Source organism: Bufo gargarizans, chromosome 7 (assembly GCF_014858855.1).
Source record: "Bufo gargarizans isolate SCDJY-AF-19 chromosome 7, ASM1485885v1, whole genome shotgun sequence".
Classification (NCBI taxonomy): domain Eukaryota; kingdom Metazoa; phylum Chordata; class Amphibia; order Anura; family Bufonidae; genus Bufo; species Bufo gargarizans.
This window is the reverse complement of record NC_058086.1, coordinates 1,233,199-1,247,851: the sequence shown is the minus strand read 5'-3', so window position 1 is coordinate 1,247,851 and position 14,653 is coordinate 1,233,199.

The window sequence follows — 14,653 nt, the reverse complement described above, 5'->3', positions numbered from 1 at the left end:
TGATGAGATACCCCCTCCCCCCTCTGGTGCCAGTTACCTCCACTGTGCCAATCGGGTGATGGTGATGCTGGGCGCAGGGTCCCTGTAAATATAACATACTGTTACTGAGAAGCTGCCCTGGCGCTGTATACCTTTTAAGATAACCTACTGTTCCTGCGCATGCGTGCTGGGCTGTAAATTTCAGCTGCCCTGGCGCTGTATACCTGCTAAGATAATTTACTGTTCCTGCGCATGCACGGTGGCCCGTAAAAGTAAGCTGCCCTGGCACTCTAGGCGCTTTCACATAGCAGGAACATTATTTTCAACTGCCCTGGCGCGTTCACAGCCATCGGCTGCAAAATACTGGTACCCGGAGCAATGGTACGCAGCCGCAAACACGCCTCCTCTTCAAGAAACTCCTTCCCGGAAATGACAAGGGCAGCAGATTCTCACGGGCAGCAGATTTTCACGAAACACCGATACGAGCTTCTGGAAGTACGCACAGCACTTCAAACCGGAACGCAAGCGGACCCGGAAGTACGCACGGGGACCGGAAGTGTCCACTTAAACCGGATGTTCACACTTTAACATGTGGAACTCCAGACATGATGTGCCACGCCCTGCACCAAACAATGTACAGTCCACTTACATTTGGCGGTCTTTTTGTATTTATATTAGATGTTGTTGTGTTGTGTCATGTGTTTCTCCTGATGAAGGGGTCTCTATTCGTTTACCCCTAAATGCGCTGAGCAGAATTTCCATATTAACCCCTTAAGGACTCTGCCCTATTTCACCTTACGGACTTGGCCATTTTTTGCTAATCTGACCAGTGTCACTTTAAGTGCTGATAACTTTAAAACGCTTTGAGTTATCCAGGCCACATCACATATTGTACTTCATGACACTGGTAAAATGAAGTAAAAAAAAAATCATTTTTATTTATAAAAAAATACCAAATTTACCCAAAATGAAGTAAAAAATTGGAAATTTCCAAGTTTCAATTTCTCTACTTCTAAAATACATAGTAATACCTCCAAAAAATAGTTATTACTTTACATTCCCCATATGTCTACTTCAAGTTTGGATCATTTTGGGAATGATATTTTATTTTGGAGATGTTACAAGGCTTAGAAGTTTAGAAGCAAATCTTGAAATGTTCTGACATTTTCAAAAACCTAATTTTTAGGGACCAGTTCAGGTCTGAAGTCACTTTGCAAGGCTTACATAATGGAAACCACACAAAAATTACCCCATTCTATAAACTACCCCCCTCAAGGTATTCAAAACTGTGACAAAAAATGGTTTATTTAGCACAGTTTTTATTTTGAATTTTTTACGGTTCATCTGAGGGGTTAGGTCATGTGATATTTTTATAGAGTCGGTCGATATGAATGTGGCGATACCAAATATGTATACTTTTTTTTTATTTATGTAAGTTTTACACAATAACAGCTTTTTTAAAACAAAAAAAAATTGTTTAGTGTCTCCATATTCTGAGCCATATTGTTTTTTATTTTTTGGGCGATTGTCTCAGTAGAGGCTCATTTTTTGCAGGATGAGGTGACGGTTAGATTGGTACTATTTTGGTGGGCAAACGCCTTTTTGATCGCTTGCTGTTGTACTTTTGAGATGTAAGGTGACAAAAAAATGTTTTTATTTTTTTATTTTTTATGGTTTTCATCTGAGGGGTTAGGTCATGTGATATGTTTATAGAGCCAGTCGATACGGACGTGGCGATACCTAATATATATACTTTATTTTTTTCCTTTTTTTTTCTTCCTTTATTTGGGGAAAATTATGTTTTTGTTTATTTTTACTTGAAACGTAAAATGTTGGGTGGGAAAACTTTATTTTTCAACTTTTTTTCTCTTTATTTTTTTGTCCCACATTAGGACTTGAACTTTTGGGGGTCTAATCCTTTACAATGCATTCCAATACTTCTGTATTGGAATGCATTGGCTGTATGAGTAATACTGTGTGTATTACTCATACAGCTTCAGGCTCGTCACTGGAAGGCAGCGCGATGCCTTCCTTTGACATTGCGCTGCCTTCCATGCCACATGGGGACCCGATGGCACCGCCCGCCACTGCAACCGCAGGTAAATGCCACAAACCGCAGGTCACATGACATCCCCCCGGCGTTGTGACAGGATGCCCGCTGAATGATTTCAGCGGGCATCCTGTTACTATTAACCCCCACCGCGCCGCAATGTACTTTTAAACTTAAGGACTTGGCAAACATGGTGTACCAGTACTTCCTAAGTCCTTAAGGGGTTAAAGGAATTAATAAGTTCGCTGTGACTGGGCTGCCATCATTTTCTGCCACTCTACATGCGATTCTGGCTAGGAGGGTATAGGTTTTGATGGTGTTATGTGCTTATCCTGGCAAACCACCCCCTAGTGAAGTGAGTAAACATCGAATTTTATCAATATTGAATTCGACTAATATTTTACATTATTTATACATTTGTTTTAATATGATTCTTATATGAGAGATATATTATTACTTCCTATTTTATGTACCATTGAGCATTTATGCTGTTTTAATTTCTTCTCATGGTCACATTCCACCAATATTCTTCTAGCTCTTTACTAGTATTTTTCTAGCACTATACTAATATTGGTGTGTTTATTCTTCCATGTATGGTCCACTTTAGGGGTTCCTGGCGCTTTTTTGTTGGGTCTTGCATCCGGCTGGTTCGTAGGTCTCCATCTATGACTGATGGGCCCACATTTCATCAACTGGTTCTCACATATTTGATTCTCACATGCAGATAGCTATCTGCGTAGCCTCTTTTCCCATTAGCTGCCTCCCCATCACCATCTAGTGGTTTCCTCCTCACTTATCTTTTCTCCAAGATTTTTACTGTCCTAAAAGCCACCCCACGGCTAATACTCCATTTCCACTGGCGCCTCCTAGTCTGTCTTATCTTTCGGATTTACATATCCTTAGGATCGGACTGACCCTCGTTTTTCCCTTTTTCTTTTATTTCTATACATATTCACCAGTAGGTGACACACACTTAACCTCCCTGTCGGTATGATTATGTCAGGAATTTTGTACCAAAAGTGGTACAATTTTATGTATGAAATTTGGTGTTATGTATTGTAGGCTTGCAATTCTTAGAAATTACTTAAACCTGACCAAACAAGACTTTAGTAGACATCCAAGATGTGATAAAGATTGAAACACAAAATTATGAATTATAATCTAATAAATAATATAATTAATAAAAATAATGAAATTTGTCAAACACAGAAAATTCAATAAACATCCTGAGTGTGATAAATTTTGAAACATGGGACTGCACAAAGTCCGACGTCACAATCAGAACAATGGAACATGGTTTCTTTTCGGACTTTCTTTCCATTGCTATCTCTCTTTGAGCAACAAACCATGCACATCCTGGTAGGTACTGCCTTTTTTGCGGTTGGTGAGATGTAGTCGATAAAGTGACGACCAGTCAGGCGTTCTGGGTTGACAACCCAGTTAGGCGTTTAAGAGTAACAGCTACTGATGGCGTCTGGTGGTTGACAAAAATCCGCTCAACCACATTCCATATAAACTCAGAATGAACAAGAGGCTTGTTACTCTTTGCTCTGTACAGGATATATGCATTCCAAAGGCATTGTTCCAGAAGATGCCAGAAGATCTTCTTATAATATATTTTTTTGCTGTTTGCGCATAGCCGGATAAAATGTAATTGCCTGATTGGCTCTGTCGACACCTCCCATGGTGTTATTATAGTCTATAACGACTTCAGCACATCTTTCCCACCCTTTGTGTGGACCATGGCAGTAGAGGTATTGTGCACAGTACTCATGAGACACACGTCCTTCTTGTCTCGCCATCGCATTGCCATTATCTTACCCTTCTGCCAGGCAACCATTTTTCTGGTTTTGAGTTTTTTTCTTGGCAAACATAGATGGCATGTCACGTTGGTTAGGCCTAACGGTACCATATGCATCAGTCTTGTTTTGTAGCAAAACCTCATACAGTTCCGGAGACGTGTAGAAATTGGTCACACAATATCCCTGGTTCAGCAATGGCTCCAGCAGTGTAAGGACAGATGATGTGGCCATCCCATAGCCGATGTACCTGGGGTTGAACTTCGTGCCTTTATCGGTGTAAATGACAGAGTTCCAGATGTTCCCAGTGGATGACTCGCAGAGCATGTAGGATTTGATGGCAAACCGCGCTCTTTTGGATGCAATGTACCGTATCCAGCTTAGGCTACATTCACACTTGCGTTCGGTGCCGATCCGTCTGGTATCTGCACAGACGGATCCGCACCTATACATGCAAACAATGGTATCCGTTCAGTGCGGATCCGTCTGCATAACAGCTTTTTCAGATCTGAGTTTTCACAATCATGAAAACTCAGATCCGACAGTATATTCTAGAGGCGTCCCCATGGTGATGGGGACGCTTAGTTAGAATATACTAAGAACTGTGTACATAACTGCCCCCTGCTGCCTGGCACCACCCGATCTCTTACAGGGGGCTGAGGGGTTAATTGTGTGGATCTCAGCCCCCTGATCGGGAGCTGCCAGACCCCCCTCCCTCCAAAAGCATTGGTGGCCAGTGTGCCCCCCCTCCCTCTCCAGTATTAAAAGCATTGGTGGCCAGTGCTGCCCCCCCTCCCTCCCCAGTATTAAAAGCATTGGTGGCCAGTGTGGCCCCCCCTTCCATCCCTCGTATTAAAAGCATTGGTGGCCAGTGCGGCCCCCCCTCCCTCCCTCCCCAGTATTAAAAGCATTGGTGGCCAGTGCAGCCCCCCCTCCCTCCCTCCCCAGTATTAAAAGCATTGGTGGCAGTGGCCTCAGGCTAACAACCCCGCACTAACAGCGCTGCACAGACCTGTCACTTACCAGGAGGAGGAGCGCCAGCCGGCCACAGACAGCGCAGGTAAGTATAAGCTAAATAACCATGGCAGCCAGGACTGCAGTAGCGTCCTGGCTGCCATGGTAACCGATCGGAGGCCCAGCGATTAAACTGGGACTTCGATCGGAAATGACGCTCCGCTGCCACCAATGATGGGGGGAGGGGGGTTGTTAGCCTGTGGCCACTGCCACCAATGCTTTAAATACTGGGGAGGGAGGAAGGGAGGGCGGGGCCGCACTGGCCACCAATGCTTTTAATACTGGCGGGGCGCACTGGCCACCAATGCTTTTAATACTGGGGAGGGGGGCCGCACTGGCCACCAATGCTTTTAATACGAGGGAGGGAGGGGGGCCGCACTGGCCACCAATGCTTTTAATACGAGGGGGGCGCACTGGCCACCAATGCTTTTAATACTGGGGAGGGGGGCCGCACTGGCCACCAATGCTTTTAATACGAGGGAGGGAGGGGGGACAGTACTGGCCACTAATGCTTTTAATAAGAGGGAGGGAGGGGGCGCACTGGCCACCAATGCTTTTAAAACTGGGGAGGGGGGCCGCACTGGCCACCAATGCTTTTAATACGAGGGAGGGAGGGGGGGACAGCACTGGCCACTAATGCTTTTAATAAGAGGGAGGGAGGGGGGGACAGCACTGGCCACCAATGCATTTAATACTGGGGAGGGAGGGGGGGCACAGTGGCCACGAATGCTTTTGGAGGGAGGGGGGTCTGGCCCCTGCTGCCTGGCAGCACCTGATCAGGGGGATGAGATCCACACAATTAACCCCTCAGGTGCGGCACCTGAAGGGTTAATTGTGCGGATCACAGCCCCCTGTAAGAGATCAGGTGGTGCACGGCAGCAGGGGGCAGTTATGTACACAGTTCTTAGTATATTCTAACTTGAAGCGTCCCCATTACTATGGGAACGCCTCTGTGTTAGAATATACTGTCAGATCTGAGTTTTCACGATCTAGCTCAAATCCGATGGTATATTCTAACATAGAGGCGTTCCCATGGTGATGGGGATGCTTCAATTAAAATATACCATCGGATTGGAGAAAACTGGACATCACGGTGCCAAAAAATGGAGTGGCCAGTAACTTATTGGTGGTCCAGTACCATTTCTGGAGCGGTTTCCCCATCACCCCCCAGAAACTGCCACATGTCCTCTTTGGTCACCGGTTCCCACTTTCTGCTTCTGGAAAACGTGGCATGCAGCGTAGCGGATTGCTGCTCTTGGTAGCAATTTGTCTACGTGACAATTTTTTCAATTACCTCCTCAGTGAGGAAGATATGCAGGTATGCCAGAGGGTTGTCACACTCAACATCTACCTTCATCCCAGGTGATCCAGTGAACAGGAATCTTGGGGGCGCTACCTGGTCCGTATCGCAGTCAATAGGGCACCAAGTGCGCACATGGCTGAGGTCAGGTGCAGGATCATCGCCGTTGTCACTTGCCAGATCAGTGTCAGATGACAAATCTCCCCGCAAATCACTATTGCTCAGTTCTGCGAGCACCTCCGTGTCACTGTCGCTCAACTGGTCCAAAAGCGCTTTTGTAGTAAAGTTGCGCTTTTTTGATGCCATCTTATAAATGTATTTTATGGCCACAAATGACAGTAAAATGGCAGGCAAGGGGCACTGTACAGTCAGATCTGAGGTTATACAGTGTAATCCTCTCAGATTACAATGTATAACCTATTTTATGTTTGTGTGTGTCACTTTTTGTGTTTATATTTATTTGAATTTCCCGCCCAGTTCCGCTCCCATGCGCAGCTGCTGCTCGCAGGGAACGGAACCAGGAAGTCAAATGCGCTCTCGCCGGCGATCACAGTGGAGGACATCGCCGGCAGAAGGTGAGGGGACTGCAATAGTACCCTGAGGGTGACTCGGGGTTACCGCTCCTGGCAGCAAAAATTAACCCCGAGTCACGCTCGGGAATACCACCAAGTAGGTTAAATAGGTTGTCTCACAAAAAATTGTCTACAGTTTTCAAACCAGCACCTGAATCTGAATACTTTTGGAACTGCATGTAATTAAAAATTTAGTATAGCTACTGAGTTATTCAATAAAATGTATCTGCATAGTGCCATCCGCAGTTTTTTTTCTCATTTCTTTGTGCTACTTACTAAGAAGGCCGCACATGCTCGGTTTAATCCTTCAACTGCCCCTTGAGCTGCAGCAGAAAAGAACCTCCCCTTGAGCTGTCAGCTTAATATAAATCTAGCAGAGAAATGAATGGGCAGATCTCTGGATCTATGTGAGATACAGAGTCTTATATAGGAGTTTTACTCAGTATCTGATCTCCACATTGCACATTGTGGCCAAAGAGTTTATTTTAACCTTATTGGTCCACAGGACTTGTTTCCAAAAAGCATGTGGCTTTTTCAAAATGCACAAATATAGCCTACATGTAAGAGTTATCAGAAGAAAACCTCTCCTGCGTCCTCACCACAAAATTCAGTCAGATGTTTGCTAAAGAACAAGAGCAAGCCTGATGCATTTTGAAAAGGCCTGTGTACTGATGAGGTTAAAATAGATCTCTTTGGCCACAATGAGCAAAGGTATGTTTGGAGAAAAAAGGGCACAGAATTTCATGAAAAGATCACCTCTCTAATGATAAAGGGGTTTCTGGTATTTAAATATTGATGACCTATCCTCAATTCCAGATCGTCGGGGGTCCTACACCTGGTCCCCTTGAAGGGAAGGCTGTACTTGTCGTCGACAGCACAGTGACGAGCAGGTGTAACTACTGTACAAGCTGTTCCATTCATTTCAATGGGGCGGCTCTTTCCTAAACATAGTATGCCTGCAAGATGGCCCAGGAATCTTACAGAACTGGGAGACTTTTGCGAGTAAAAATGGATGAAAATCCCTCAAACAAGAATTGAATGACTCTTGTATGGCTGCAAAACGCGTTTACAATGGGGCTGAGCTGCAATACCAAGCATAGCCGCTATACAATGTTCTTTAATAAGGCACATTTCAGATTACCACACCTAGAACCTAGATTTACCCTATCAATACCCCTCACTGTAAAACCTTTTGGTTACAAAATTGGAGAAGGATGGCTTGCAGTTTTGAAACCCCCTCATTTGTTACATACATTGGCCGCTGACCAAAATCCTGCTTCAGTACCCTTACTTTTAATGACCTTGTAGTCATGTATATATAAATTAGGATCACATGGGCACACCGCACAAGTCAAATGCCGACCCCACTCCAGCCACAAGCAGTGAGGATCAGGAAACATCTGCCTGCTCTCAGACTTGAAAAAGGGGTCCTGAGTACACTAAAACATGTCCACGTGAAAAGCAATATTTAATAAAGGTCTTACAACTACATTGGTTGTGAGTTTGTACATGCCAGGTATCATTTCAAAGTGAGTCCACCTGTTCCTTTCCCATGAACTTCTAGGCAGACATATTGGCTGCTACTACTATCCCTTTGCAGCCACATATCTTCTGTCCATCAGGTTCTCTACTGTCCAGCTGCTGCTCCTCAAGAAAACGGCAAATTTTTGGACACTTATTATTCAGGTTAGAAAAAAAGACAACTGAGGGGAGATCTAATAATTGTATAAATACATCAGGGGGCAGTATAGAGATCTCTCCAATCATCTATTTATCCCCTGGACTATGACGAGGGGACATCCTGTACGTCTAGAAGAAATAAGGTTTTTACACAAACATAGAAGAGGATTCTTTACAGTAAGAGCAGTGAAACTTTGGATGAACAGGTGCCTTTTTTCAGCCTTACAAACTATGTTGTTCAGAATAAACAACTTGTACTTTTGACATTATTTGTGTATATGAACATGGTAGGCATCTGCCCCTGTTAAGGCATACATTTCTGGACTAATTTTTTAGAACAAGCCATTGATACTTGCCATACTGACCCCGATATGGGTCTATTTTAGAATTTTTATTTTATTTTAAAAAGGATAAGGAATCTGACAGTGTGGTATGTTTTTAAATAAGTTGTTTGTGATGACTGTCAACCATGTGTTTGCCCATAGCTATATATGTCAGTGTCACTCTGACATAACTTATTATTGATGTCATTGCATTAAAGATCTTGAAAGGGGGGAGAAAACAATTGGAAAAAAAGAGAAAGACTAGAGAATGGAGTTATGATTCCTAGGAGACCTCATAGTGTCATACACCAATTTCAAGTTCAATTGGAGCACCTTCTATTCAGGTAGAACCAATTACAATCCAAATATAATTATCTGATCAATTAGAATGCAGAATGTAGCCATACACTTGTCACCTGCAAGAATTTAACCACTAAGCCTTTTGTGTGAAAACTGTAACCATAAAGCTTGATGCCTCAAACGGCAGGAGCAGGAGGGATGTGGGTGGTGTCAAACAGGTATTTTTTCTGTTATGTTACCATAGTTCCTGTCTTTGGGCATACTTGTGCTAACTAGTTTAGCTTTGGACTAAACCCTAAGGGCGTTATTCCGGCGCTCCCCTGATATCCCTTTAACCCCTGTACATGGATCTGTACTTCACTGCAGGGGAGCAACCAGCCTGCTACTTCTTGGGATAGTCTCAATATAGTTGGCAACTGACCCACTGGAGTCAGGGACTCTGATGCAAACACCAGAAGCTCTAGTCACAGAAAATGCAGCAAAACTACAGGTACAGTCTGAACAGTCACTTATACTGATTTTGTCGTTTTTGGCACAATATGACTGTAGGAAACATGGCTGGATGACCGAGATGCTAAGAAACTGCATCACAGAAGCAGTCTGGACAGTCTATTACTGGAACTGCAGATAATTGGCAATACAGAACAGGAGACAGTAGCAGAGCTTGAGGCCAGGAATCAAGCTTTAAAAGTGATCCTACACAGACTCTGTAAGCAAGAGAATAGAACGCTGAAAGATTTGCAAAGTTCGGCGTGGGTAAGATCTCAAAGCGCATGCGCAAAGACATCCCGGCTGGCAGTGCAAGCGTGATCAGCCCAGGAAGACAGTTGAGTCTGGTAAGAGTGAAATATCTCTGATTATATAACAGTGGACAATATCATTACCTGGAACATTGAACGTTTAAACTGTATCTAACCACTGTATTATATACAGTGACATACAACCAGTGCGGCATTAATACCAGTCTACGCCACAAATATGTAATAAGAGTGGATTTAACAACTAAAGTGTGGACAAAGGATTACTAGATTGCTGTCTCTAATGTTATATGAGCTCGGCATCTGAACATTTTATAAAGAAGGGGACTGAAACTGTTTTTATGCATTATTTTCTGAATAAATGTTTTTAAAATATTTGTTACTGTAATTTTTAGTCTGCGGGTACGTGACATTATCAACTGCCAAAAAACGACATTTATGTTTGTGTCAGTGAGGCTATGGATTCTATCGCTGCACTGGCTAGACGATTGCAGGGTCTGTCTTTGGAGGTAGCCGACCTACGCACGCAGATCCAGAAATCACAGGCTGCTGGTACCAGAAGTAGTTACCAGGCCTGTCCTGAACCTAAGGTTGCACTTCCAGACAGATTTTCGGGGGAAAGCGATAATTTCATTCGGTTAAGAGAGTCATGTAAATTGTACTTTACGTTATGTCCGCTCTGATCTGGGGATGAGAGTCAAACAGTTGGTGTTATAATTTCATTGCTTAAAGGGGACGCTCCCTGGCCGAGACTAAATTACGTGGATTATGGCAGGGAGAGCGTTCTGCAGAGATCTATTGCTCTGAATTTAGAAGATGAACTACGGATACGGAGTGGAATGATTTAGCTCTTCGTAGCTGAATTTTTTTTCCAGGGATTATCCGAGAGGCTTAAAGGACGCGTTGGCCTTTCACGACAATCCTGAGTCATTGGAAGCAGCTATGTCCCTTGCCATGCATATTGATAGACGCCTGAGAGAGAGCTCTAACGTCCCTCCCTCTCAGAACGAATCATCATATAACGTGGCGGCTTCCTCTGAAACTTTGGGTGGAGAGACTGCTGAGTTTACGTCTGGTGACGAACCTATGTAGTTAGGGGGAGCTACCCCTGGACCTGCTTGCAAGAATGTTAGTCATAAGAAGGGAGTATGTTTTTCCTGCAAAAAAGGGGATATTTTGTTAATGTTTGCCCTTACATTCAGCGTCAAGGTAAAAAAAAAAAGGTTTAATCCCCATCTTACTTTTGGTGGTGTGGGTGGGGAGTCAGAGAACTTACTTTTGTCATTTACTGGTAGTACCCGATTTCTCTTGTCTGCCGAGGTGGCGTTAGAGTCCAAAACTGGGGGAATTTAGGTTTTTATTGACAGTGGGGCAGGAGTTAACCTAGTTGATGGTCAGTTCGTCCATTTGCATGGATTGACAAGTGCATTAGAAAAAAATATTTTGGTGTTTGCAATTGACTCTGCACCACTTTCTCAGAAAGGTTTGTCACAGATGGTGTAGGACATCCGTTTAAGAATGGGTGATTTTCATCAGGAATCCATTTTGTGTTTTGTGCTGGAGGGTCTGCCTGCTTTGTTGGTCCTGGGTTTACCTTGGCTAAGCAAACATAATCCTACCATTGACTGGTAAGCGAGACAGATTCTCGATTGGAGTGACTTTTGCATGGACAACTGTCTTAATACATCTCTTTCTGTCTTAACCACTAAAGCTGTACCCACTTTCATTTCTGATTTTTCTGACGCATTTTCTGAGAGTGGTTGCCAGGATTTACCCCATTGAGAATATGATTGTCCTATCAATCTTATTTCCAGAGCGAAGTTGCCCAAATCTAGGTTATATAACCTTTCTGAACCCGAAAGAACGGCCATGTGAGAGTACATTGCCGAGAGTTTGGCTAAGGGACATATTAGAACTTCCAAATCCCCACTGGCAGCAGGGTTTTTCTTTGTAAAGAAGAAAGCCGGAACTGTTAGGTCATGTCTGGACTTCCGTGAGCTCAATTGGATTATAGAGGACCTTTCACCGATTATGACAATGTGAACTAACTATACAGACATGGAGAGCGGTGCCCAGGGATCTCACTGCACTTACTATTATCCCTGGGCGCCGCTCCGTTCTCCCGCTATGCCTTCCGGTCACTAAGTTATAGTAGGCGGAGTCTGCCCTTGTTCTGCTGTAGCGCTGGCCATTCGCAGCGCAGAGCTCACAGCCTGGGAGGTTATTTTCTCCTAGGCTGTGAGCTTTGCAATGGGATTGGCCAGCACTACAGCAGAACAAGGGCAGACTCTGCCTACCATAACTTAGTGACTGAAATCTCCGCCTACTAGCAAAAATACCGGAGAGCATAGCAGGACAACGGAGTGGCACCCAGGGATAATAGTAAGTGCAGTGAGATCCCCGGCGCCACTCTCCATGTCTGTATAGTTAGTTCACATTGTCATAATCGGTGAAAGGTCCTCTTTAAGGTCCGTGATCCATACTCCCTTCCTTTGACTTGTTTAATCAATCAGATTGTTGGTGCCAAGGTGTTCTCCAAGTTGGATTTAAGGGGGGCATATATTCTGGTCAGGATCAAGGAAGGGGATGAATAGAAGACGGCGTTTAATACCCAGAGGGTCATTTTGAGAACCCGGTCATGCCGTTTGGGTTACCTAATATTCCTGCGGTTTTTCAGCATTTTGTTAATTACATCTTTTATCATCTGGTGGGGAGGTTTGTTGTTGTGTATCTGGATGACATACTAATTTATTCTCCAGACACAGAGACTCATCAGGATCACGTGAGACAGGTGTTACAGATCCTAAGAGAGAAAACATTGTATGCTAACTTGGAGAAGTGTGTATTTGCAGTTTAGGAAGTGCAATTCCTGGGTTACCTACTCTTTTGGAAGATACTGGTCCGATATTGTCCGAAGGGGTAGTAATAGCTGCCCTATATCCCGCCCTCGAGGCAGAGGTGTTGGAGGCCCAGGGAGATGCACCGGATTCTTGTCCTCCAGGGAAGTTGTTTAATCCTTTTAGATTAATTAAATCTAGTCGGCTGCTAAAAGGCCACCCGTAGAAGGGGGGGGGGGGGGGGGTACTGTCACAGTCTTTAACGTGACAGGTGTCAGAAGATCTAAGAGACTGGCTGCACATGATGTGAGCCTATTTGGTTTCACTTGTTTTCAGTGTTGTTGCTGGTAATGATGACACCTCTTGTCACAGGTGTAGCTTAGTGGTCATTCCTACTCCTCTATTTAGTCTGGCCTCACATATCATGCTATGTGGTTGATAGCTACAGTTTGGTATTGGAAGAGCTGGTGTGTCCTCTTCTGAGTTCCTGCTCGTCTATTTACTTCAGAAGTTAAGCATTACTTCCCTTTCATATTTTGTTGTTTCCCCTCTGTTTTTGGTTACTAGGCCTCAGGGAGACGCTTGTTCTTTCATTTTGAAAGGAACAGGCTGTCTCAAGCCCAGCCACTGCTCCAGGGCAATTCAGGGTTTCTAGGGTCTCAGGTTGCTGTGTATGAACATTCCTACCCTCAGGGTCTGTTCATGCGAATATGAGTCAGGGCTAGGATTAGAGTTTCCATAGGTGGTGTCCGTTTCCCTTTCCCTAGCTTTGAGGCCTTTCCCTTCCCTCCTATTGTCGGTGTGGGTACTCTTCTCTACTCACCCTCATCTACACTACCCTGTTGGGAGAAATACTCTCTCCAAACTCTCACTGAGATCATAATGGAAGATAATGATAATTGATCTTTCTTTAGCTTTGGTGCTGTTGTCTTCCTCAGCAAACTGATCAGGGGGACCTGAGCTATGGCTGTCTCAATATCCGTCCATCTTTTTTCACATCTCAAGTCCCACCAATCCTTCAACTGAGACAAGATTATAATATAATAACTTTTAATATCAGGTATACCCATACCTCTTTGATGCCAAGGATGAATTATTGTTTGAAAATTAACCTTTGCCTATTTATAAAACCAAACAAAAGCATTAATTACATCTTGCAGATGCTTAATATACTGATCAGATAAACCAGAGTTTGAAACGTATATAATATAATGGGGAGAGCGAACATTTCAACTGTCAGATCCAAGAGAGGCAAAGAGAGGGAAAATTTGTAAAACGACAAGAGCTGCTTCTTAATCTCCTCAATCAATGGTTCATAATTTAAACAATATAAATCTCTGTATTTAACTGGTAAATATATGCCAAGATATTTCATTACTAGTAACCATTGATATGGGAGATGTTGTTGTATGTATATTTGGTGACACGCTTAAATTCAACACTTGCGATTTACTAACATTAACCTTATAATAGGAGACCCCTGCAAACTCCGGCATTGCATCTTGGATCTTAAGAAGAGATACCTCTGGCTTTGTTATTGCTAATATAATGTCATCTGTGTACAATTCGATCTTATGTTCCTGTGTTCCAACCCAGATACCATGCACCGATCTCTCCTGCCTGAAAAATGATAGGTGACAATGGGCATCCCTGGCGTGTTCCATTCTTAATATACAAATGAGTAGACAAACACCCTGATATCAGCACTGCCACTGAAGGGGATGAGTATAAAGCAAAGATAGCTATTTTTAATAACCCATGGGTAAGCCATATATCGGGGTGGGCTCCCCAGGATACAGTGAAGTCACGAACGATGAAAGTAACCCCAATGAGAAATGTCGCTTTAAGCTATGAAGTCCTTGAAATGAACAAGGGTAACACTTTTGGCCTGACACAAACAGAAACCCTAAATTAAGACCTGGGCTCCATCTCTAGGCGCCAACACTGTGATGAGGTGTGTGCACGATCTTACCGACCCGGGTCTGCTTTGCATCCGCTGGCGACTCTGAACAAAACAAATGTTTGTCCAACAAGCATGCGG